The sequence below is a fragment of the Manis pentadactyla genome, chromosome X, assembly GCF_030020395.1.
Source record: "Manis pentadactyla isolate mManPen7 chromosome X, mManPen7.hap1, whole genome shotgun sequence".
Classification (NCBI taxonomy): Eukaryota; Metazoa; Chordata; class Mammalia; order Pholidota; family Manidae; genus Manis; species Manis pentadactyla.
The window spans coordinates 46,481,475-46,504,916 of record NC_080038.1 but is presented as its reverse complement, the minus strand read 5'-3'; the positions used below and the strand labels follow the sequence as shown (position 1 = coordinate 46,504,916).

Below are 23,442 nucleotides of genomic sequence, written 5' to 3'. Positions count from 1 at the left end.
GAAAGAATACTGAGAGAACTGTGTGACCAACCCAAACGGAACAACATTCATATTATAGGGGTACCAGAAGAAGAAGAAGAGAGAAAAAAGATAGAAAGTGTCTTTGAGGAAATAATTGCTGAAAACTTCCCCAGTCTGGGGAAGGAGATAGTCTCTGAGGCCATGGAGATGCACAGATCTCTCAACACAAGGGATCCAAGGAGGACAACACCAAGTCATATAATAAGTAAAATGGCAAGATCAAGGTCAAGGACAGACTATCACAAGCAGCCAGAGAGAGAAATAAGATCACATACAAAGGAAAACCCATCGGGATATCATCAGACTTCTCAGCAGAAACCTCACAGGCTAGAAGGGAGTGGCATGATATATTTAATGCAATGAAACAGAAGGGCCTCAAACCAAGAATACTTTATCTGGCAAGATTATCATTGAAATTTTGAAGGAGGGATTAAACAATTTCCAGATAAGCAAAAGCTGAGAGAATGGACCTCCCACAAACCATCTCTACAGTGTATTTTGGAGGGACTGGTGTTCCTAAGGTTAAATAGATGTCACCAGAGGTAATAAAAAGGCATACACAAAGAGTACAGAATATGATACCTAATATATAAAGAAGGGAGGAGGAAATAAAGGAGGGGGAAAAAAGAACCTTTACATTGTGTTTGTAATAGCATACAAAGTGGGTTAAGTTAGACACTTAGATAGTAAGGAAGTTACCCTTGAGCCTTTGGTAACCACGAATCTAAAGCCTGCAATGGCAATAAGTACATACTATCAATTATAACCCTAAATTTAATGGTCTGAATGCACCAATCAAAAGGCATAGAGTACCGGAATGGATAGAAAAACAAGACCCAACTATGTGCTGCCTACAAGAGACTCACTTCAAATGCAAAGACATATACAGACTAAAAGTGAAGGGATGGAAAAAGATATTTGATGCAACTAATACAGAGAAAAAAGCAAGTGTTGCAGTACTTGTATCAGACAAAATAGACTTCAAAAAACAAAATCACAAGAGACAAAGAAGGACATTACATAATGATAAAAGGGTCAATCCAACAATAGGATATAACCATTACAAATATCTATGCACCCAACACAGGAGCACATACATATATGAAACAAATACTATCAGAATTAAAAAGGGGAAATAGAATGCAACGTATTCATTCTAGGAGACTTCAACACTCCACCCACTCCACAGGACAGATCAACCAGGCAGAAAATAAGTAAGGAGACAGAGGCACTGAACAACACATTAGAACACATGGACCTAACAGACATCTACAGAACTCTATACCCAAAAGCAGCAGAATACACATTCTTTTCAAGTGCACAGGGAACATTTTCCAGAATAGACCACATACTAGGCCACGAAAAGAGCCTCAGTTAATTCAAAAAGATTGAAATTGTACCAACCAACTTCTCAGATGATGAGGGTATAAAACAAGAAATAAATTGTACTAAGAAAACAAAACGGCTCACAAACACATGGAGGCTTGACAACATACTCCTAAATAATCAATGGATCAATGACCAACTTAAAACAGAGATCAAGCAATATACTGAGACAAATGAAAACAATAGCAAGATGCCCGAATTCTGTGGTATGCAGCGAAGGCAGATCAAAGAGGGAAGTATATAGCAATCCAGGCCTATTTAAAGAAGGAAGAACAATCTCTAATGAATAGTCTAAATTCGCAATTATTGAAACTAGAAAAAGAAGAACAAACGAAGCCCAAATTCAGCAGAAGGAGGGACATAATAAAGATCTGAGAAGAAATAAATAAAATTGAGAAGAATAAAACAATAGAAAAAATTAATGAAACCAAGATCTGGTTCTTTGAGAAAATAAACAAAATAGGTAAACCCCTAGCCATACTTATTAAGAAAGAAAGAGAATCTACACACATAAACAGAATCAGAAATGAGAAAGGAAAACTCAAGACCAATGCCACAGAAATACAATGAATTATTAGAAGATACTATGAAAATCTACAAGCTAACAAACTGGATAACCTAGAAGAAATGGACAACTTTCTAGAAAAATACAACCTTCCAAGACTGACCCAGGAAGAAAAAGAAAATCTAAACAGACCAATTACCAATAATGAAATTTAATTGGTAATCAAAAAACTATGCAAGAACAAAATCCCCGACCAGATGGATTCACCACTGAATTTTATCAGACATTTAGAGAAGACATAATACCCATTCTCCTTACAGTTTTCCAAAAAATAGAAGAGGAGGGAATACTTCCAAACTCATTCTATGAAGCCAGCATCACTCTAATACAAAAACCAGGGAAGACAGGACAAAATATGAAAATGACAGACCAATATCCCTGATGAACATAGATGCAAAAGTGCTCAACAAAATATTAGCAAAACGAATTCAAAAATACATCAAGGGGATCATACACCATGATCAAGTGGGATTCATCCCAGGGATGCAAGGATGTTACAACATTCGAAAATCCATCAGCATCATCCACCACATCAACAAAAAGAAGGACAAAAACCACATGATCATCTCCATAGACGCTGAAAAAGCATTCGACAAAATTCAGCATCTATTCATGATAAAAACTCTTAACAAAATGGGTAGAGAGGGCAAGTACCTCAACATATTAAAGGCCATATATGACAAACCCACAGCCAATATCATACTTAACAGTGAGAAGCTGAAAGCTTTTCACCTAAGATCGGGAACAAGACAGGGAAGCCCACTCTCCCCGGTTTTATTCAACATAGCACTGGAAGTCCTAGTCATGGCAATCAGAAAACACAAAGAAATAAAAGGCATCCAGATTGGTAAGGAAGAAGTCAAACTATCACTGTTTGCAGATGACATGATATTGTACATAAAGACCGAAAAGAATCCACTCCCAAACTACTAGAACTAAAATCTGAATTCAGCAAAGTTGCAGGATCCAAAATTAATACACTGAAATCTGTTGCATTCCTATACACTAACAATGAACTAGCAGAAAGAGAAATCAGGAAAACAATTCCATTCACAATTGCATTGAAAAGAATAAAATACCTAGAACTAAACCTAATGAAGGAAGTGAAAGAACTATATTCTGAAAACCAGAAGACACTCATGAGAGAAATTAAAGAAGATACAAATAAATGGAAATACATCCCACGCTCATGGATAGGAAGAATTAATATCGTCAGAATGGCCATCCTGACTAGAGCAATGTACAAATTCAATGCAACCTCTATCAAAATACCAACAGCGTTCTTCAACGAACTAGAGCAAACAGTTCTAAAATTCACATGGAACCACAAAAGACCCCGAGTAGCCAAAGCAATCCTGAGAAGGAAGAGTAAAGCTGGGGTGATTATGCTCCCTGACTTCAAGCTCTACTACAAAGCCACAGTAATCATGACAATTTGGTACTGGCAAAAGAACATACCCATAGACCAGAGGAACAGAATAGGGAGCTCAGATATAAACCCAAGCATATATGGTTAATTAATGTACAATAAAGGAGTCATGGACAAACAATGGGGAAATGACAGCCTCTTCAACAACTTGTGTTGGGAAAACTGGACAGCTACATGCAAGAGAAAGAAACTGGATTATTGTCTAACCCTATACACAAAAGTATAGATCAAAGACCTGAATGTAAGTCATGAAACCATAAAATTCTTAGAGTACAACACACGCAAAAATATGAATATAAACATGAGCAACTCTTTCCTGAGTGCATCTTGTCGGGCAAGGGAAACAAAAGCAAAAATGAACACATGGGACTACATCAAACTTAAAATCTTCTGTACGGCAAAGGACACTATCAGCAGAACAAGAAGGCATCCTACAGTGTGGGAGAATATATTTGTAAATGACATATCCGACAAGGGGTTAACATCCAAGAAATATAAAGAACTCACATGCCTCAACAACCAGAAAGCAAAACCCCTACTAAAAATGGGCAGAGGATATGAACTGACACTTCTTCAAAGAAGAAATTCAGATGGCCAACAGGCATATGAAAAGATGCTCCACATCGCTAATTATCAGGGAAATGCAAATTAAAACCACAATGAAATATCACCTCACATCAGTTAAGATGGCCAGCATCGAAAAGACTAAGAACAACAAATGCTGGTGAGGATGTGGAGAAGGGGAATCCTCCTACACTGCTGGTGGGAATGTAATAAATTAGTTCGGTCATTGTGGAAAGTAGTAATGAGGTTCCTCAAAAAACTAAAAATGGAAATACCGTTTGACTCAGGAATTCCACTCCTAGGAATTAACTGTAAGAATGCAGAAGCCCAGTTTGAAAAAGACATATGCGCCCGTATGTTTATCGCAGCATTATTTACAACACCCAAGAAATGGAAGCAACCTAAGTGTCCATCAGTAGATGAATGGATAAAGAAGATGTGGTACATATACACAATGGAATATTATTCAGCCGGAAGAAGAAAAGAAATACTACCATTTGGAACAACATGGCTGGAGCTAGAGGGTGTTACGCTCAGTGAAGTAAGCCAGGTGGAGAAAGACAAGTACCAAATGATCTCACTCATCTGTGGAGTATAACAACAAAGCAAAAACGGAAGGAACAAAACAGCAGGAGACTCACAGAACCCAAGAATGGACTACCAGTTACCAAAGGGAAAGGGACTGGGGCGGGTGGGTGGGAAGGGAGGCATAAGGGAATTAAGCGGCATTATGATTAGCACACATAATGTAGGGGTGGGCTCGGGGAAGGCGGTATAGCACAGAGAAGACAAGTAGTGACTCTATAGCATCTTACTATACTGATGGACATTGACTGTAATGGGGTATGTGGCGGGGACTTGATAATGGGGGGAAAGTAGTAATCACAATGTTGCTCATGTGGTTGTATATTAATGATGCCATGAAAAAAACCTTGAACAATTCATAGTAGAGATTGTACTCTGAATAGCCAAAGATAATTTGACCTTCTGTATTTCAGCTTGAGATAATTATTTTTGTTTTAATTTTTCATTTTCTCTCACTGTGTATTTCAATTTTGCTAGCTTGAATAATAAATAAGAAAGAGTTGGAAAAAAATGGTGATTACATGAGACTCTATACCATGGGAGTGTTGTGAGAATTAAATAATACATAAGGTGCCTGTTACTGTGCCTGGCACATGGGTAATTAAGTTTCAATTAATGTTCATTATTATCAGTATTATTATGAAAGGATCTCCGAGACATTGTGTTGAATGAAAAGGCCAAGTTGTAGGAAAAAAAAATGTGGCTCTGATAAGAGCCCCCCAAATATTTTTCATAGTTTGGTTTTTGAGATAGTGCTGTTGCTGAAGGTGCTGTTCTTTCTCTCTCTGAGAAAAAAGTATAATTAGCCTTGAATGTAGCTGATCAAGTCCCTGAGTCCAGAGATTGAAACTTGGGAAGGAAGAGGCTTAACTGAGGCTTAAGCATTTTGGCAATCTCCAGAACTGAGTGATGGTAGAAGAGCTTACTGGGCTTCTAGGAGCACGGCTGATGGCTGAAGAATCATATGGCATATAAAATGGATGCCCAGGCTCTCTTATACCACAGGAATGCCCAATCTCGTTTTGCAATACAAGACCCAATGCATAACATTATTCAAAAAAAAATAAAGAATACTATCGATAGATATTAAAGAACTTTCACAAAGATGAACTAGAAATAGTCATTGCTCTGAAAAATTCAGTCTGGTGGGGTAAAAAGGTCTCAGAGCAATAGCACAATACGTATGATAAAGGCATGGACAATATCTGATGAGAACATGGAGAAGGAAACAAATAACTTCCTGAGGGAGTCAGGAGAATTTGCTTTGTAAGCACCTACTTTGTAAGGATGAGTTGGAGTTTATCAGCTATCAAAGTTGTAGGAATGACATTCCAAGAAGAAGGAATAGAATTTGCAAAGACTCAGGAAAATTTATTTGACAAATACTTATTGAGAACTTTGTGTTCTCCAAGTAGCATGCAAGGCTCTTTGGGCTATAGAGGAAAACAACATGACCCTTGTCCAGGTTACTAGTGACCCTGGACTGGGAAGGAAAACTTTCATAACTGCTTCTCACAATTTAAAAAGGCATGACTCCGAGAAGTGACTGGTGGTTACCATGGGAGAGGGGTTGGGGTGAATGGTTGAAGTAAGCAAAGGAGATAGAGGGGCACAAAATCTCAATCGTAATATAAATTAGTCACAGGGATGAAAGTAGTACACAGAGAGTATCATCAATAGTTCTGTAATATCTTTCTGTGTTGACAGATAGTAACTACATTAGTTGGGGTGAGCATTTAATAGTGTAGATAACTGTTGAATCACTATGTTACATGCATGAAACCAATATAATATTGTATATCAACTATGCTTCAATAAAAAATTATAAATAAAAAGGTATGAGTCAAAGGATGTATGAGGGAGGCCATCTTGTCACCCAGTCTGCTCCCCAGAAAGTCAATCCCTTGGTATAGACACCATTATTCCCAGCTCTGTAGGTCTAGAAATCAAACTCAGTCTGTAATTCCAGAAGGAATTGGGCTACAGAGGACTGCCTCAAATTAATAAAATTTACCAAAATTATACCCAACCCAGATGGGATATGAAATGAGAACAGTGGTACATTTGAATGAACTATTTAAAAATGTTAATATATACTTAATAATTTTTAAAATGATACATTTTGTATCATTTACATTTCTTTCTATGGTATCTTACCATTTATGATGAGTGATGAGGGATTTTCACTTACAGTAATGATATAAAGTTTCATTAAAAAATATATTGATGTACAATTATTTAATTCAAAGGAAAATATTGAGGCTTATATGTACAACAATGAGATTAATGAATTGAAATTCTTAGCTGAGACATAGTACATGGAAGTCAAATATTTATGTAGATTTGTGTTATTTGGCATTATGATAGTATTTACTATAATAAAATGTGGCAAAAAGAGTAAAGGTGGTAAACAGACAATACCTGAAGTTTAGGAAATGCTGGCATAGCATTAGGAGTGAGGCAGACCTGTACCTAAATTCTAGGTGCCCTACTTTCTGGCCATGGGACCATAAGAGATTTGCTTTTTCAAAGCAAATTGTGAAAGTCTTCTAATAACCTAACTCACATGGTGGGTGGGAGAATTAAAGGAGAGAGTCCATGTAAATACCAAAATACCTGACACATAGTAAGTGATGAATAAAGGTTAGCTGTTACCACTGTCATTGCTTATGGTGTCAGTGACCCTCACTTCTCAGACCAGTGGTTCTTCCTTCATCATAGTAACCCAGGTCCCAGGAAGACCCTTACAGGAGGGCTTGTTATTCAGGTGAGGGAGCAGGAGTGTTACAGGGTGGTCAGGCTGGTCCAGTGATTCGCATGGTTCCCCTGCCATCTTTCCCTTCCATTTCTTGTAAGGACAGTTGGAGAGGGCATTAGCCTTACAAATTTCCTTTGCAGGATCATGGTTGCATATTGCATTCTTCATAGAGTTCCCCTGAATCAACATTAATTTTCAGGAGATGTTGCACTAGATATTTTGTAAAGATTCTTGTTTTCTTAAGCTTCATTAGTATGTCATTATAGGTACTGCCGAGTCACTGCCAGGTGTCAGGGAGAGCAGATTTTGCTGGGCATGAAAGCTATGTGTGCAAGATGAATGAGCTTGGTGTGGATCCTGTTCGTTTGTTTCTCACACTACAGCTGGCCAGCTTGTGTGGACCCACGTTGTCCCCTCTATATTTGGGTGCTGCTTCCACATAATGGAGACCTGTAAAACAGAGCATGTAAGTCCACACGTGGGGTGATGCATGGATCACAGCAACAACCTGTGCCAGGTCATGACAGCCATTTGTGGCCAGTATTGTTCATAGCAGAAAGCCTCAGCACCCCCTCACCAGGCAAGAATCTGAGTTTGACATCTCCATTCCAGGCCCAATGGGACAAGAAGTAGAGGCGGAGGGACAAACAACACTGTGAGTGGGGAGGGGCCCATAGAGCACATGTCCATTCTCTCTCTCTCTCTTTTCGAGGGAGTACATTAAAAATGAGCTTCTAACACATTCGATGTAAAATACATTTCAGTCTATTATCATCTCATTTGATACCAGGCAAAATGAGGTATCTGTTTTTTAAGCCCCTCAGAAGATGTGTGCACATCAGAAATGATCACTGATATCAATTTAGTGGGAAGACTTGTGTGGACTTGAGTCCTGGCTCTGCCACTGACTGTATGACCTTGAGCACATTTTAAAACAAATCCCAAATTCATGAGGTTCAGTGGGGATAATTGTGGTGGTGAGGGCAGGAGAAGAGGAAAGATTTGGGCATGTTTTTCTGAAATGTTTCTGCTAGTTCCAACAGTTTACACATTTGAGGTCAGTTTCTATCCGTTTTTGTTGTTGTTGTTGATTGTGCTTTACTCTTTCCTGCTTGTTGGTATATGTCTAGGAACTTCTGTGTGTGTGCAGAAAATGGCAAATGACACCCTGTTTGAAATTTGGAGACTGTGTCATATTCCATAAAGGTTGTTACACTTTGTTCTAGCAGCTACTTAGGTTACTGTTGGGTCCCCTTGTGCCTGTAAGGCTTGCTTTTGTTCTCTGTGAGAGTGGATATATACCTGTTTTGAACTTATTCTAGGGTAGATTATTTTAGTCCTAATGCCTGCCCTGTTATATGAACCGAATGCCCACAATGTTAACCAGGGTCTCTGCACTCAGCCCCACAGCACCTGCTGTGTCATAAGCTTCTTGGCGTTCTGCCTCCAGCCAAGGACAAGAACAGCTCCCTCCTCTCCAAATAAGACATGCAAATTTCAAGTGCTCCAGCAGCTGCAAACCCCAGTCTCTTCAACTTGTCAGGGTGTCTGCTTTGTTTAGATTCTCCTCCCTTGTGCCACCATTTGGAATGTGCCCTAGACAGCATGCTGTGGCACGCATAGGTTTCATCTCATGCATTTCCTTCTCTCAAGGATCACAATCCTGCATTCCCTGTTTTTCAATGCCCTCAAACAATCTCCTAATGAATTTCATACAATTTTATAGTTATTTATAAGGTAAGTACAAGTCAGGGACTAGTTACTATGTCATAAATCAGCTAGTACCAATAGTTCCCCAAATCTCAGTCACCATTCTATTGAGAAGCAGGAATTGAAAGTCGAACTTGACTTGAGATGTTTTTTGTTGCTTTTTTCAGAACATAGATTGATTTAGAAACAATATGAGATCTAAAATCTCTGTGTCATTCTCTCCCAGAAAAAGGGGCTATTTAATCTCTGGTATAGAGGAAGCAATATTCAAGCCCATAGAGTGGGACTGTGTTAAGGGAGGGGCCATCCTGAGGCTTCATTGGCACATAGTCAACCTTGTAATGTGAGGGAGGGTGGGAATACCTAACTTTTCTGCTTTCCTCGAGGCAGTGAATGGCTGACTGAGAGATGGATTTTATAGTGCAAATGCAGAGGTATATAACAAAATATGGAATGAAAAGTCAGTTAATTTTGCACAATGCTGCCCTGATTAAGTTGTAAAGTTCCCTGTGGACCTTGCATAGTCCATAAACTGGCATGAAACACTCACCCCTCTGCCTGACCAGGGATGGCCTAGTAAGTGCTGACTACGGAAAAATCAAACATTTCAAAGGGCCTATTGGATATTGATAAGAATCTGGTTGTACCAAAGGCCACTGATCTTGGCAACGACAAAGATGGGCTGCTCCTCCAGAGTGGGATGGGCTAGAGGCTATGTAGAAGTTTCAGCCATGACCTGATTACCAACCTGATTCAGGTTGTCCATATTCAGCCCACATGAACATTACAGAATTGTTATAGCCTCCCTTGGTTTATTTTGGGATTTGTGCTCATGTTACTTCAGAAACTAAATTAAATATGCCAAACATCTGTGCTCTGAAGACAGTAAAAGAGGAAAGAAAGAGATGAAGAAAGAAAGAAAAGAAGGAAGGGAGGAAGGAAGAAAAATCAAGGCAGCAGCATTGCTTTGAGAGTACTGTGAAAAATTTCTGGTCTAGCTCTCACTTGCTAAAGTTAAAACCTCCTTGCTCCTGTTTAATGTTTACTGCCCCTGCACTGGGATTAGAAACCAAAGTGCTATATTTCCAGATGCAAAAGAATAGGCTACCCAAAACAAAGGTCTTTAGCAACTTTGAGCCAGCACTGGTTTCTCTGCTGTCATCACATTAGGAGATAAGAACATACCTTAGATTATCCAGGAGGCAGTGGGCATAGAGAAGGAAAGGGAGGGGGAAGTGTACTTACCCTCTACCCATTGCACACATTATTCTGTAGGGAACTGCCATCAATGCCTGACATCTTGGTGTAGTCTTTATGCACACCTTCAACAGAGGCTTGAGGCACCCCAACGTAAACGCAAAAGATTAGCAATGCAGCATCAAACCACGGGACCAGGGGAGATTCTCATTAGAGCAGGAGACTTTCAACTTGGGAAATTTCTGATAAACTCCTCCATTACTGGAGTGCATACGATTTTTGCAGGGTGGAATATTTAGAGGCTAGAAATATAATGTTTTTGTAAAGAGAGCCCAACAGGAAAGTAAAGTCTGTTGCTTAGTCCCCAACCCTGCCAAGAGCAGCAGCACTGAATTAAAGGGCTGTCTTTCCTTCCTGACCTAAGGACAGCATCATTTTTCCCAACAGGTTTCAGGGCAAACAACCAAGGAGCACTGACAAGTTAGGACCGGCAATTATCAAACTGTAATGGCTGCAAGGAAGATAGAGCAGAGTCACTAAAAATAAGACACAGCCCAGGACCTTTAGGGGAGACTGCATCAGTGACTTAGAAAAGGACTGAGTTCTATGTTGCTGTGAGTGCCAGGGAAGGAGACCTGGGGAAGGACAGGGTGAAAGATGGGCCTGAAAAGGTAGTTTGGTACAAATATAGGAAGTCTTTAAAAGCTACATGAGGCCAACATGAGAAACCAGAAGGTTTCTAGTCCATCATGTAAGAACATTGGTACTCACCACTCGGTCCCAACAAGTAAAAAAACTAAGTAAAATGAAAAATCAACAACTGTTCTTAGATTTGCTGGAGATGTAAGGTCACAGGCCAAACTGCTGCCCCCAAAATTGAAAAGACAGATAGGAGAGTACAGAGAATCACAAATTCCCAGAACAGAAACCCATTAGTAATTGGCACTAACGCTGGGGCAGAGAAACCTGAACTCCAACTGACGAATTGCTGATGGCTCAGTGTAGAGAAGTCTGAGAAATAAAAACTCCTGGATGACCCAGTTATTGGTGGGCCTTCCACTTTTGTGAGTGTTACCTCCTTATATTCTTACAGAGAATATCAAAGAAAAATCCTCTCATATTTCCTCATGGCTGGTGTGAGGGCTTTTTGAAATACAACAGAGCATTTTGGTTCTTTTTAACAAGGTCTGCCCTCAGGAGAAATTGTTTTACTAGATCCTAACCTTCTGAGACTTTATCAGAGCCTCAGGGATGGGAAATAAGCCAACTCTGGTCAGCTCTAGTGCTCAATGTAGGGGAAGGGGAATATATAACTTCAGACCCCCCTAGTCATCCTATTCTACGTAAGGGAGGTAAAAACTGAGAAGCATTTGGTGAAGTTTACAGTGCAGAGGCACCAGCTTACTAATAGGCTAAGACCTAATCATAAGATTATAGACTTCCTCCCTTCCCCACACCTTACCACCACATTGCCAAAGGCTTTTACAGTAGTTTTTAACCTGGTACATTGTGGTTGGCTATTAAGAAAAAATTGCCAGGCATGTAAAAGTCATGCTTTGAAAAGATAGAGCAAGCATCAAAAGCAGACCCAGATATGGTGGGGTTGTTGGAATTATCAGACAGTGTTTAAAGAAACATGATTAATATGCTAAGGACGCTAATGAATAAAGTAGACATGAGGCAAGAATAGATGAGCAATGTAAGCAGAGAGATGGAACTTCTAAGAAAGAACCAGAAAAGTCACACTAGAGATCAAACAGACTGAAACAGAAATAAGAATGCCTTTAATGACTCATTAACAGTGTGGACATGGCTGAGGAAAGAATCTCTGAGCCTGAGCATACCTCAATAGAAACCTCGAAAACTGAAAAGCTAAAGAGGAAAAAAGATTGAAAGAAAAAAAAATAGTACAGAGTGTATAAGAGCTCTAGGACAACTACAAAAGTTGCCACATACATTTAATAGGAATACCAGAAGGAGAAGACATAGAAAAGGGAAAATAATTATTTGAAACAATAAGACTGAGCATTTCTCCCAATTAGTGTTAGGCACCAAATCACAGATCTTGGAGACTCCGAGAACACCAAACAGGATAAATGCCCCAAGCAACCTACCCATAAGCATGCCAAATTGTAGAAAATCAAAGATAAATAAAAAATCATGAAAGAAGCCAGAGGGGGAAAAACCACCTTACACGTAAAGATAAGAAATGCATTGTAACTTCTTACAATCAATGCAAACAGGAAGATAATGGAGTGAAGTATTTAAAGTGTTGTGAGAAAAACTATCCTAGATTCTGTGCCATGCTAAATTCTCCTTCAAAACTAAAAGAGAAATAAATACTTTCTCAGTCAAAATATTTGAGGGAATTCATTGCTAGTACACTTATCTTTCAAGAAATGTTAAAAGTGCTTTAGATAGAAGGGAGATTATATAGGCCAGAAACATGGGCCTACATATAGAAAGGAAGAGCATCAGAGAAGGAATAAGTAAAGGTAAAATAAAAAAATTTTCTTATTCTTAATTGATATTATAATATTTGAATTTGTTCAAAATAACAATAGCAGCAATATATTTGGTTATATAAGCTTGTAATACATGTGGAATAAATGACAGCAAAATGCAAGAGGCAGGAAGGGGGAATTAGGATTATTTTGTTGCTATAAGTATTTGCAATTATATTTCCTGTAAAGCAGGATACACATTTTTCTCAGGTGTACAAGGAGCATTTTCCAGAATAGATCACATACTAGGCCACAAAAAGAACCTCAATAAATACAAAAAGGTTGAAATTGTATTAAGCAACTTCTCAGACCACAACGGTATGTATGAAACTAGAAAAAAATTACACAAAAAAACCCAAAAAGCCCACAGACACGTGGATGCTAAATAACATACTTCTAAATAATCAGTGGATCAACAAACAAATCAAAATAGAAATCAAGCAATACACGGAGAAAAATAAAAATAAAAATACAAGAGTCTAAAATTTGTGGGATGTCCCAAAAGCTGTTCTAAGAGGGAAGTACTTAGCAATACAGGGCTACCTCAAGAAATAAGAACAATCCTAAATAAACAGTCTAAACTCACAAAGAAACCAGAAAAAGAACAAATGAAATCCAAAGTTAGTAGAAGGAGGGCCATAAAAAGATCAGAGCAGAAGTGAATAACATAGATAATAAAATAATAGGAAAAACTGATGAAACCAAGAGCTGGTTCTTTGAGAAGATAAACAAAATAGACAAACCTCTAGCTTTATCAAGAAAAAAAGATAAAGGAAACAAAATCAGAAATTAAAAAGGAATAGTCACAACTGACACCACAGAAATACAAAGAATTATTAGACAATTCTATGAAAAATTATATGCCAATAAATTGGACAACCTAGAAGAAATGGACAAATTCCTAGAAAAGTACCACCTTCCAAGACTGACCCAAGAAGAAACATAAACTCTAACAGACGAATTACCAGTAAAAAAAAATTGAATTGGCAATCCAAAAACTCCCAACAAACAAAAGTCCTGGACCAGATGGCTTCACAGATTTCTACATTTAAAGAAGAAATAATACCCATCCTTAAATTACTCCAAGAAGTAGAAAAGGAGAGGCTGCTTTCCAACTCATTTTATGAAGCCAGCATCACTCTAATACCAAACCAAAGACAGTACAAAAATAGAAAATTATAGACCAATATCCCTGATCAACAGATGAAAATATCCTCAAAAAATATTAACAAACTGAATTTGAAAATACATCAAAAGGATCATCCATCATGACCAAGTGGGCTTTATTCCAGGGATGCAAGGATGGTACGGTATAATATTCATAAATCAATCAATGTGATACAACCACACTTACAGAAAAAGGGATAAAAATCATGTGATCATCCCAATAGATGCTGAAAAAGCATTTGACAAAATTCAACATCCATTCATGATAAAAAGCACTCTCAACACATATAGCGGGTGTGTACATACCTCAACATAATAAAGGCCATGTATGACAAACCCACAGCTAACATTATACTCAACGCTGGAAAGCTGAAAGCTTTTCCTCTAAGATCAGGAGCAAGACGAGGGATGCCCACTCTCACCACTTTTATTCAACATAGTACTGCAGGTTCTAGCCATGGAAGTCAGACAAGATAAAGAGATAAAAGACATCCAAACTGGTAAGGAAGGTGTAAAACTGTCACTATTTGCAGAAGACATGATACTGTATACAGAAAACCTTAAAGACTCCAACAAAAAGCTATTAGAATAAATGGATTCAGAAAAATTGCAGGATATGAAACTAATATGCAGAAATCTGTTGCATACCTACATAAATACAATGAACCAGCAGAAAGAGAAATTAGTAAAACAATTCCATTTACAATTTCATCATAAAGAATAAAGTACCTAGGATTTAATCCAACCCATGAGATTAAAAACCGGTACTCTGAAAACTATGAGACACTCATGAGAGAAATTAAAGAAAACACAAATCAATGGAAATCTGTCCCGTTGCTAGTGGATAGAAAGAATTACAATTGTGAAAATGGCCATCCTGCCCAAAGCAATTTACAGATTCAATGCAATCCCTATCAAAACACCAATGGCATTTTTTTCAATGAACTAATGGAAATAATCTGAAAATTCATATTCAACCGCAAAAAACCGTGAGTAGCTAGCCAAAGCAATCTTGAGAAAGAATACTTAGGGTATCAGGCTACCTGATTTCAAGGTACATGACAAAGGTACATTGATTAGAACAGTACAGTACTCGCATGAGAACAGACCCATAGATAATTAGAACAGAATAGAGAGCTCAGAAATACACCACATATATGGCCAATTAATATATGATAAAGGCATCATAAATATATAATATGGAAAAGATCGTCTCTTTAACAAATGGTGCTGGAAAACTGGACAACTACATGTAAGAGAGTGAAGCTGGATTGCTGACTAACACCATACATAAAAGTAAAATCTAAATGGAATAAAGACCTAAATGTAAGACAGGAAACCATAAAACTCTTAGAAGAAAACAGGCAAGAATCTTATGAACATCAAAATGAGAAATTTCTTTCTTGGTATGTCTCCTTGGATAAGGAACACAGAAGGAAAAATGAACAAGTGGGACTACATTAAACAAAAAAGCTTCTGCACAGCAAAAGAAACAGTCGACAAAACCAAAAGGCAACATACGTGTGGGAGAATATATTTGCAAATGATATATCCAGTGAGGGGTTAATATCCAAAATATATAAATAACTCATATAAGTCAGCACTAAAAACCCCCACATAATCTGATTAACACATGGGCAGAGGACCTGAATAGACAATTTTCCAAAGAGGACATGCAAATGGTCAATGGACACATGAAAAGATGCTCTACATCACTAATCTTCAATGAAATGCAAATCAGTATGACAATGAGGTATCACCTCACACCTGTCAGAATAGGTTCTCTCCAAAAGGCAAGAAAAAAAGAGTGTGAGTGATGATGTGGAGAAAAAGAACCCTCCTACACTGTTGGTTGAGATGCAAATTTGTCTAGCCACCATGGAAAACAATACAGAGGTCCCTCAAAAAACTAAAAATAGAAATACCATACAACCCAGCAATTCTACTTCTGGTAATTTACTTGAGGAAAACAAAATCATTAATTTGAAAAGATATATACATTCCTATGTTCATTGGAGTGTTATTTACAATATCAAAGATATGGAAGAACTCATATATCTGTCAATAGGTGAATGGATAAGGGTGATGTGGTACATGTATATAGTGGAACATTACAATGGAGCATAAAAATAAGGAAATCTTGCCGTTTGTGACAACATGGATGGATGTAGAGTGTATCAGGCTATATGAAATAATTCAGGTAGGGTAACACAAATACCATATGATTTCACTTACATGTGGAGTCTAAAAGACAAAAAAAATAAACAAAAAAGAATAGGCCCATAAATACTGACAACAGACTGTTGGTTACCATAGGGAGGGAGGTGGGGGGATGGGTGAAATAGGTGAAGGGGATAAAAAGGGTACAAACTGCACATTGTAAAATAAGTGAGTCATAGGAATGGAATTACAACATGGAGATTATAGGAAGTAATATTGTAATATCTTGATATGGTAAAAGGGGGCAACCACACTTAGTGGCAATCATCTGGTAATGTACATAATTATTGAGTCACTATATTGGACATCCCAACCCAATGTAATATTGCATATCAACTTTATTCCAATTTTTAAGAAAAGCAAAAAATAGTGAAAAGAAGTATATCTGATATGCTAAGAAAGGAGACAAAATGGAGTTACATAAAATGCTCAATTAAAACCAGAAAATGCAGGAAAAGATAGGAAGACACAAAAAGCAACAAAGAACAAGAGCAACAAGTCAAAAACTGTAATAAAATGGTAGATATTAAATCAACTATATCAGTAATCACTTTGACCATCAATGGTCTAAATGAACCAACTAAAAGAGAAAGATTGTCAGAGTCTAAAAACAAAACCCAACTGATGTTGTCTACAAGAAACCTTGAAATATAAAGACACATATAGATTAAAAGTAAATGGATGGAGAACAATATGCCATGCTAACAGTAATCAAAAGAATGTGAGACTAGCTGTGTTGATTTCAGGCAAAGCAGACTTCAGATAAGAAATATTACCAGAAATAAAGAGGGCCATTACATAATGATAAATGAGTCAATTCCCCAAGAAGGCATCAAAATCTTTAATGTGTATTTGCCCAACATAAGAATGTCTAAATATGTGAGGCAAAAACTGATAGAACACAAGGAGAAATAGATGAATCGACACCTATAGTTAGAGACTTCAGTACCCCTTTATCAGAAATGGACAGATCCAATAGGCAGAAAATCAGTAAGAACATATTTGAACTCAACACTATCAATCACCTGGATGTAATCAACATCTATAGCTTGTTTTACCCAACAACAGCAGAGTACACATCTCAAATTCACATGGAACATTCACAACAATAAAGTAGGGTCTAGGTCAAAAAACACATCTTAACAAATTTAACAGAATCTAAATCACACAAGACAACAATGGAATTAAACCAGAAATCAGTAACAGATATCTGGAAAATCCCAAAATACTTGGAGATTAAACAGCATACTTCTAAGTAAAATATAAGTCAAATAAAAAATCTCAAGGGAAGCTAAACATTACCTTGAGCTAAATGAAAGTGAAAACACAATTTATCAAAATTCATGGGATGCAGCAAAAGCAGTATTTAGGAGGAAATTTATAGCATTGACTGCATTTATTAGAAAAGAAAAGAAATCTAAAATCAGTAATATCTGCTTTTACTCTAGGAAACTGGAAAAGAAGAGCAAATTAAATACAAAGTTAGCGGAAAAATAATAATAAAAATTAGAGTGAAGTCAATGAAATTGAATACAAGCAATCAGTAGTGAAAATCAATGAAACCAAAAGCTGGTTCTTTGTAAATATCATTTAAATCAACAAGCCTCCAGCCAAGCTAAGAAAACAGAGTGAGAACACAAATCACTAATATTAGAAATGAAAGTAGGAACATCACTACGGATCCCATAGAAATTAAAAGGGTAATAAAAGGAATATTATGAACAACTCTATGCCTATAAATTTGGTAACCTAGACAAAATGGATCAATTCCTTGAAAGATACAATATGGCAAAACTCACACAAGAAATAGGTGATCTTAATAGCCCTATATCTGTTAAAGAAAGTGAATCAATATTAATAACCTTCCAAGACAGGAAGTACCAGACACAGATGGGTTCACTGGTGAATTCTACCAAGCATTTAAAGAAGAAATTATACCAATTCTCCATAATCTTTTTCAGAAGATAAAAGCAGAATGAATGCCTCTTAACTCACTTTACTGCTTTTGAATGAGCAATGTCCCTTCTCACCTCTGCTTTGCAACATGGCATTGGAAGTCCTAGCTAATAAATACAGTAAGACAAGAAAAGTAACTAAAAGTGTATAGATTAGGAAGGAAGAAATAAAACTGTCTTCGTTTGCAGATGACATGATTGATCATATGTCTAAAAAATCAGGAGGAATCAACAACAACAGCAAAAACCTCCTGGAACTAATAAGCAATTATAAAAGGTTGTGGGCTACAGGTTAGTGTATAAAAAACCAATTGCTTTTTTATATACCAGCAATGAAGAAGTGGAATTTGAAATTAAAAACACAATACCATTTACAGTAACACACCCCAAAGTGTAATACTTAGATATAAATCTAACAAAAAATTTGCAAGATCTATATGACAAAAACCATAAACTCTGATGAATGAAACTAAAGAAGAACTAAGTAAGTAGAGAAATATTCTGTGGATATTCATGGATAGGAATATTCAATATTGTCAAGATGTCAGTTCTTCCCAAATTGATCTGTAGATTCAATGCAATCCCAATAAAAATCCTGGCAAGTTGTTTTCTGGATATTGACAACTGATTCTAAAGTTTATACGGAGAGGCAAGAAATGCAGAACAGTCAATAGGATATTGAAGGAGAAGAACAAAGCTGGAAGACTGATACTACCTGACTTCAAGACTTACTATAAAGGTACAGTAGTCAAGACAGTGTGGTATTGGTGAAATAATAGACAAATAGATCAGTGGAACAGAATAGAAAGCCCAGCAACTGACCTACATAAATACAGTCAACTGACCTTTGACAAGAGTTTGCTCAATACAATGGAACAAATATAGTTTTTCAACAAATGGTGTTGGAATAACTGGACATCCACATGCCCCCCCCCTCGCCAAATCAAACATAATACCTTATGCCCTTAACAAGAATTAACTCAAAGTTAATGACAGACCAATATTTAAAATGCAGAGATATAAAACTCCCAGAAAATAACACAGAAGAAAATCTAGATGGCCTTGGCCTTGGCTATGACTTTAGATATGATACCAAAGGCATGATCCATGAAAGACAGTGAGATGCTGCACTTCATTAAATAAAAATTTTCTGCTTTGTAAAAGACACTGTCAAGAGAATGAAAAGATAACCCACAGACTGGGAGAAAAAATTCGCAAATGACATATGTGATAAAGAACTGTTATCCAAAATATACGAAGAACTCTTAAAACTCATAAATAGGAAAATAATCCAATTAGAACGAGCTTAACAGACATTTCATCCAAGAAGATATACAGATGGCAAGTAAGCATGTGAAAAGATACTCATCATATATCATCAGGGAAATATAAATGAAACCATCAATTAGATAACCCTACACACTTTATTAGAATGGCCAACATGCAGACCATAAAATGTCACACCAAATGTTGACGAGGATGTGGAGCAACAAGAACTTTCATTCATGGCTGGCAGAATGCCCAATGGTGCAACCACTTTAGAAGATAGTTTGACAATTTCTTACAAAACTAAACCTACTCTGACCATATTACCCAGCAATCATGATGCTTGGTATTTACCCAAAGGAGTTGAAAACTTATGTCCACACAAAAACCTGCACATGGATATTTATAGTAGCTTTATTCATATTTACCCAAAATTGGGAATAATCAAATGTCCTTTGGTGAATAGACTAAAAAGTACTTGGTACATCCAAACAATGGAATATTATTTTAGTGCTAAAAAGAAATGAGGTATTAAGCCATGGAAAGACATGGATAAAACTTAAATGCATCTTTCTAAGTGAAAGAACCCAATCTGAAAAGGCTATATACTGTATGATTCCCATTATATGATGTTGTGAAAAAGGCAATACTATGGAGAATTTATAGTAAAAAGGTCAGTGGTTGACAGGGATTAGTCATGAGGGAGGGATGAACACATAGAGCACAGAGGATGTTTAAGGCAGTGAAACTACTCTGTATGGTACTATAATGATGGATATATGTCATTATACATTTTCTAAAACATATAGAATGTACAATGCCAAGAGTGAATCGTAGTTTGTCAGTGTACATACATTGAGTGTAACAAATGTATCACTGTGGTATGGGATGTTGTTAATAGAGGAGGCTATGCAAGTCTGGGGGCAGGGGGTACATATGGAAATCTCTGTACTTTCCATTCACTATTGCTATGAAACCAAAACTCCTCTAAAATGTAAAGTCTCTTTTTTTTTTAACTTTATCATGTAGTTGATGGTTCAAAGAATTTTGACCAGAGTATGTTTATAGAAAATTCCTAATGGAAGGTCTATAGTGTACTGACAAGAGTTATGGAGGCATCCTCTCTCACATAGTGAATAGTATAAAATGGTGCATTTGTCATTGCTAGAAATTACTCTTGGGAATTCTTCAAATATTTCATTATGAAGTATCCATGCCCCTTTCTGGGACACTGGGATGCTATTTAATGCTCTCTCTTACCAAAAGTACTCATGCTGGTATTTTTAATTTCTTAGATAAAAATAAATCTACTAAATTGGGAACTTACATTGAGGAGCCACCAAAAGTCCCCTGGCACAAATAAATATTGTTGACTATGGCCATTAAACATCAAGATGAGTGCTAAAAACTAAGATGCAAATTTTGTCAATTTTTCTCAAGTTACGTGTTGTTAAAATTTACCGTGATCCAGTATTGTTAACATTGTCTATTTCTGAGTCATTTACCTAAGATATTCAGTGTTCAGATGAACTAAAACAAAAAATTGTCTCCCATCCTGAAACCACTTTAACACATCTATCTTAACTTTGCCATGACAAGTTTAATTCCCCTTTCCTGAGCATGTATTAGGGAATAATTCATGTAGGAACATTTTTCATTGTGGTTCAATTCGAGTGATGGCACCATGTGATATGGGTGTGATCTCAGTAGTGAATTTATTTTGAGATGGCAAAAGAATGTGGGCATGATGAGAGCATATGAGAACAGGACATTGGGTTTCCAGTGTTGGAGAAGCTGTTGTGGAGCATCCAGCTTAAGCAGATTTACAGGGACTATAGAGCAGACTCCACCTGCTCATATGAGGGCATATTTGGAAACTGATCACCTGGGAGGAACTTAATCTCATTCCATTTTGATTCTATCCCCAGTTGTCATGGTAGAGATGCTGCTGGAGAACATTTCTAAGAAAGAATAAATTTTCAAATATACAACTTAGTGATAGATGAAATACATTTCATGGAAAAGCAGTAGTGATATGTGTGATCTGTTTCAAGATAATTGTAAAATGCGAGGTACATAAAGTAACTTTGTGTGCAAGGAAAGATGATGATTAGTTACGTATGTGAAGTTAGGTACTAAAGATGATCTGAAGTGGTCAGTTCTAACAGAAACATCAGAAGCCAGTGAGTGAACCAGAGGATGTGTTTGCTATTTGACAGTCTACATTTCAAGGCCAAACTTCTGATACAGGGGCTTTAACTAGAACAATCTGCTTCCTGTGAGACCAATTTAAGAGAGAAGAACACTGGCTTCACGGTACCTGATGTCAGCGCATGAGCCCCTGACGGAGAAGCAGGTGGGGAGGAACCACTGGACTTCAGGAGGCTTTAACAGTCCTCCTACCAACAGACCATTCGTCTTTCCATGAGTTGAGTCCACCAACCATGCCTGCAAACACCAAGTGATGCCCTGTGGGTCACAGCATGGCAACACCTGAGGGCATGTCCATTTGAATGCACACTTGTGGCATTTCAGTGTGGGTTAGGACGTTTGGGTACACGTGTTCACCATCTGCAGTAGAGTGAGAGGCATGTGAAGGGGTGGAGGTACTGGTGAGAATCTGACAGGAGGAACTAGTATTTGTTCAGAAGGCACAATGCCCTCCTCCCACCCTATGCTGCTGCTCTGCCCTCTCCCGGGGCTTTCCCTGAAGGAGACATAACACACACACAGGGACCTGGATGTTTCACAAGCATGTCATTGTCGGTTTAATTTCCTAGTGCCTAATGATATCAAGAACCTTGTCATATAATATTTAGTCATTTGAAATCTTGTTTTGTGAAGTACCTATTCTACACTTTTTCCATTTTTAAAGTTCTTTTCAGCCTTTATTGTTTTTTATTGATATTTAGTATTCTTTACAAATCTTAAGTAAAATAACGTTTTTGCAGACACATATTGCAAACACGTATGCCATTCTGTGGCTTGCTTTTTCAATCTCTGAATAGAAGTTCATGTTAATGGTAGAAGGTAACACTATCATTCATTTTTATCCTTTATCGCCTGAATATATACATATGTAAACTTTAAAAAATCCTTCTGCTCTCTGGACTTTGCTTAAAAATCTTTGTCATTAGGTTAAAAATAAAACTTTATCTCATTCCTTAAAGTATAAGCATTACAAACAATGCTACCTGATTAAAATGTAATAAGACTGCAAATTATAAACAATATAAGAAAGCACACAGGGCCTTTGGCCTGGAATTTTTTAAGTCTATTTTTTAAATATTTTTAAGTCTATTTAAAAAATTCTGTGGTAAAATGGGAAATACATAAATTATAGGATTTCTAAACAGATAATAACAAAAATGTTGCACGTGAGAATCTTTGGTGTACATTTAAAACAGAGATCATAGACAAAATTTCATAGTCTTACAAATTTTCATCAGTTCAAAGAATGAAAACAAATTAATAGAATATCCACCCCAAACCTGAAAAAGAGCAGCAAAATAAATGAAAAGAAAGCACAACAAAGGGAATAGTTAAGATAAAATGATGAAGTAATGTGTTACAGCAGAGATAAATGCTAGATCTAGCTAATAATGGTACAAACTTCCAATTATAAGATAAATAAGTACAAGGGATATAATGTACAACACGACGACTATAGCTGACACTTCTGTATGATATATAGGAAAGTTGTTACGAGAGTGAATCCTAAGAGCTCTCATCACAAGAAGAAAATACTTTCTTTTTTCCTTTTTTATTTTCTTTTTACTATATCTATATGAGAAGATGGATATTAGTTGAGCCTATTGTGGTAATCATTTAACAATATATGTAAATAGAACCATGATACTGCACTTTTTAAACTTACATAGGTATGTCAGCTATTTCTCAGTAAACTAGAAAAATAGATTTTTGGAAAAGAAAAACAAAATACACAATACACTAGCTAGCTGAATAAAAACATAGAAATTATAAATACATAATCTAAGATAGAACAAATTATAATAGCCATTGCAACTGGAGACCTTTAAAAAAATAATAAAATATTTGTTACTCTGTGCATATAGGTTGAAACCTAGATGAAATGTATAATTTCTTAGGAAAAT

At 36.9% G+C, this 23,442-nt stretch overlaps 1 long non-coding RNA gene across 5 annotated transcripts in view; it reads left to right on the top strand.

The window, feature by feature from the left end:
• The window catches only part of LOC130682039 (uncharacterized), a 121,276-nt gene that overhangs the window by 75,633 nt on the left and 22,201 nt on the right, over positions 1-23,442 (top strand). For 4 of the 5 annotated variants that reach the window (XR_008995348.1, XR_008995349.1, XR_008995351.1 and 1 more), the window contains one exon: positions 7,575-7,774. The exons of the other annotated variant lie outside the window; for it this stretch is intronic. This is a non-coding gene — a long non-coding RNA (uncharacterized LOC130682039). The remainder of the gene's footprint in view (positions 1-7,574; positions 7,775-23,442) is intronic. 5 annotated transcript variants of the gene reach the window in all.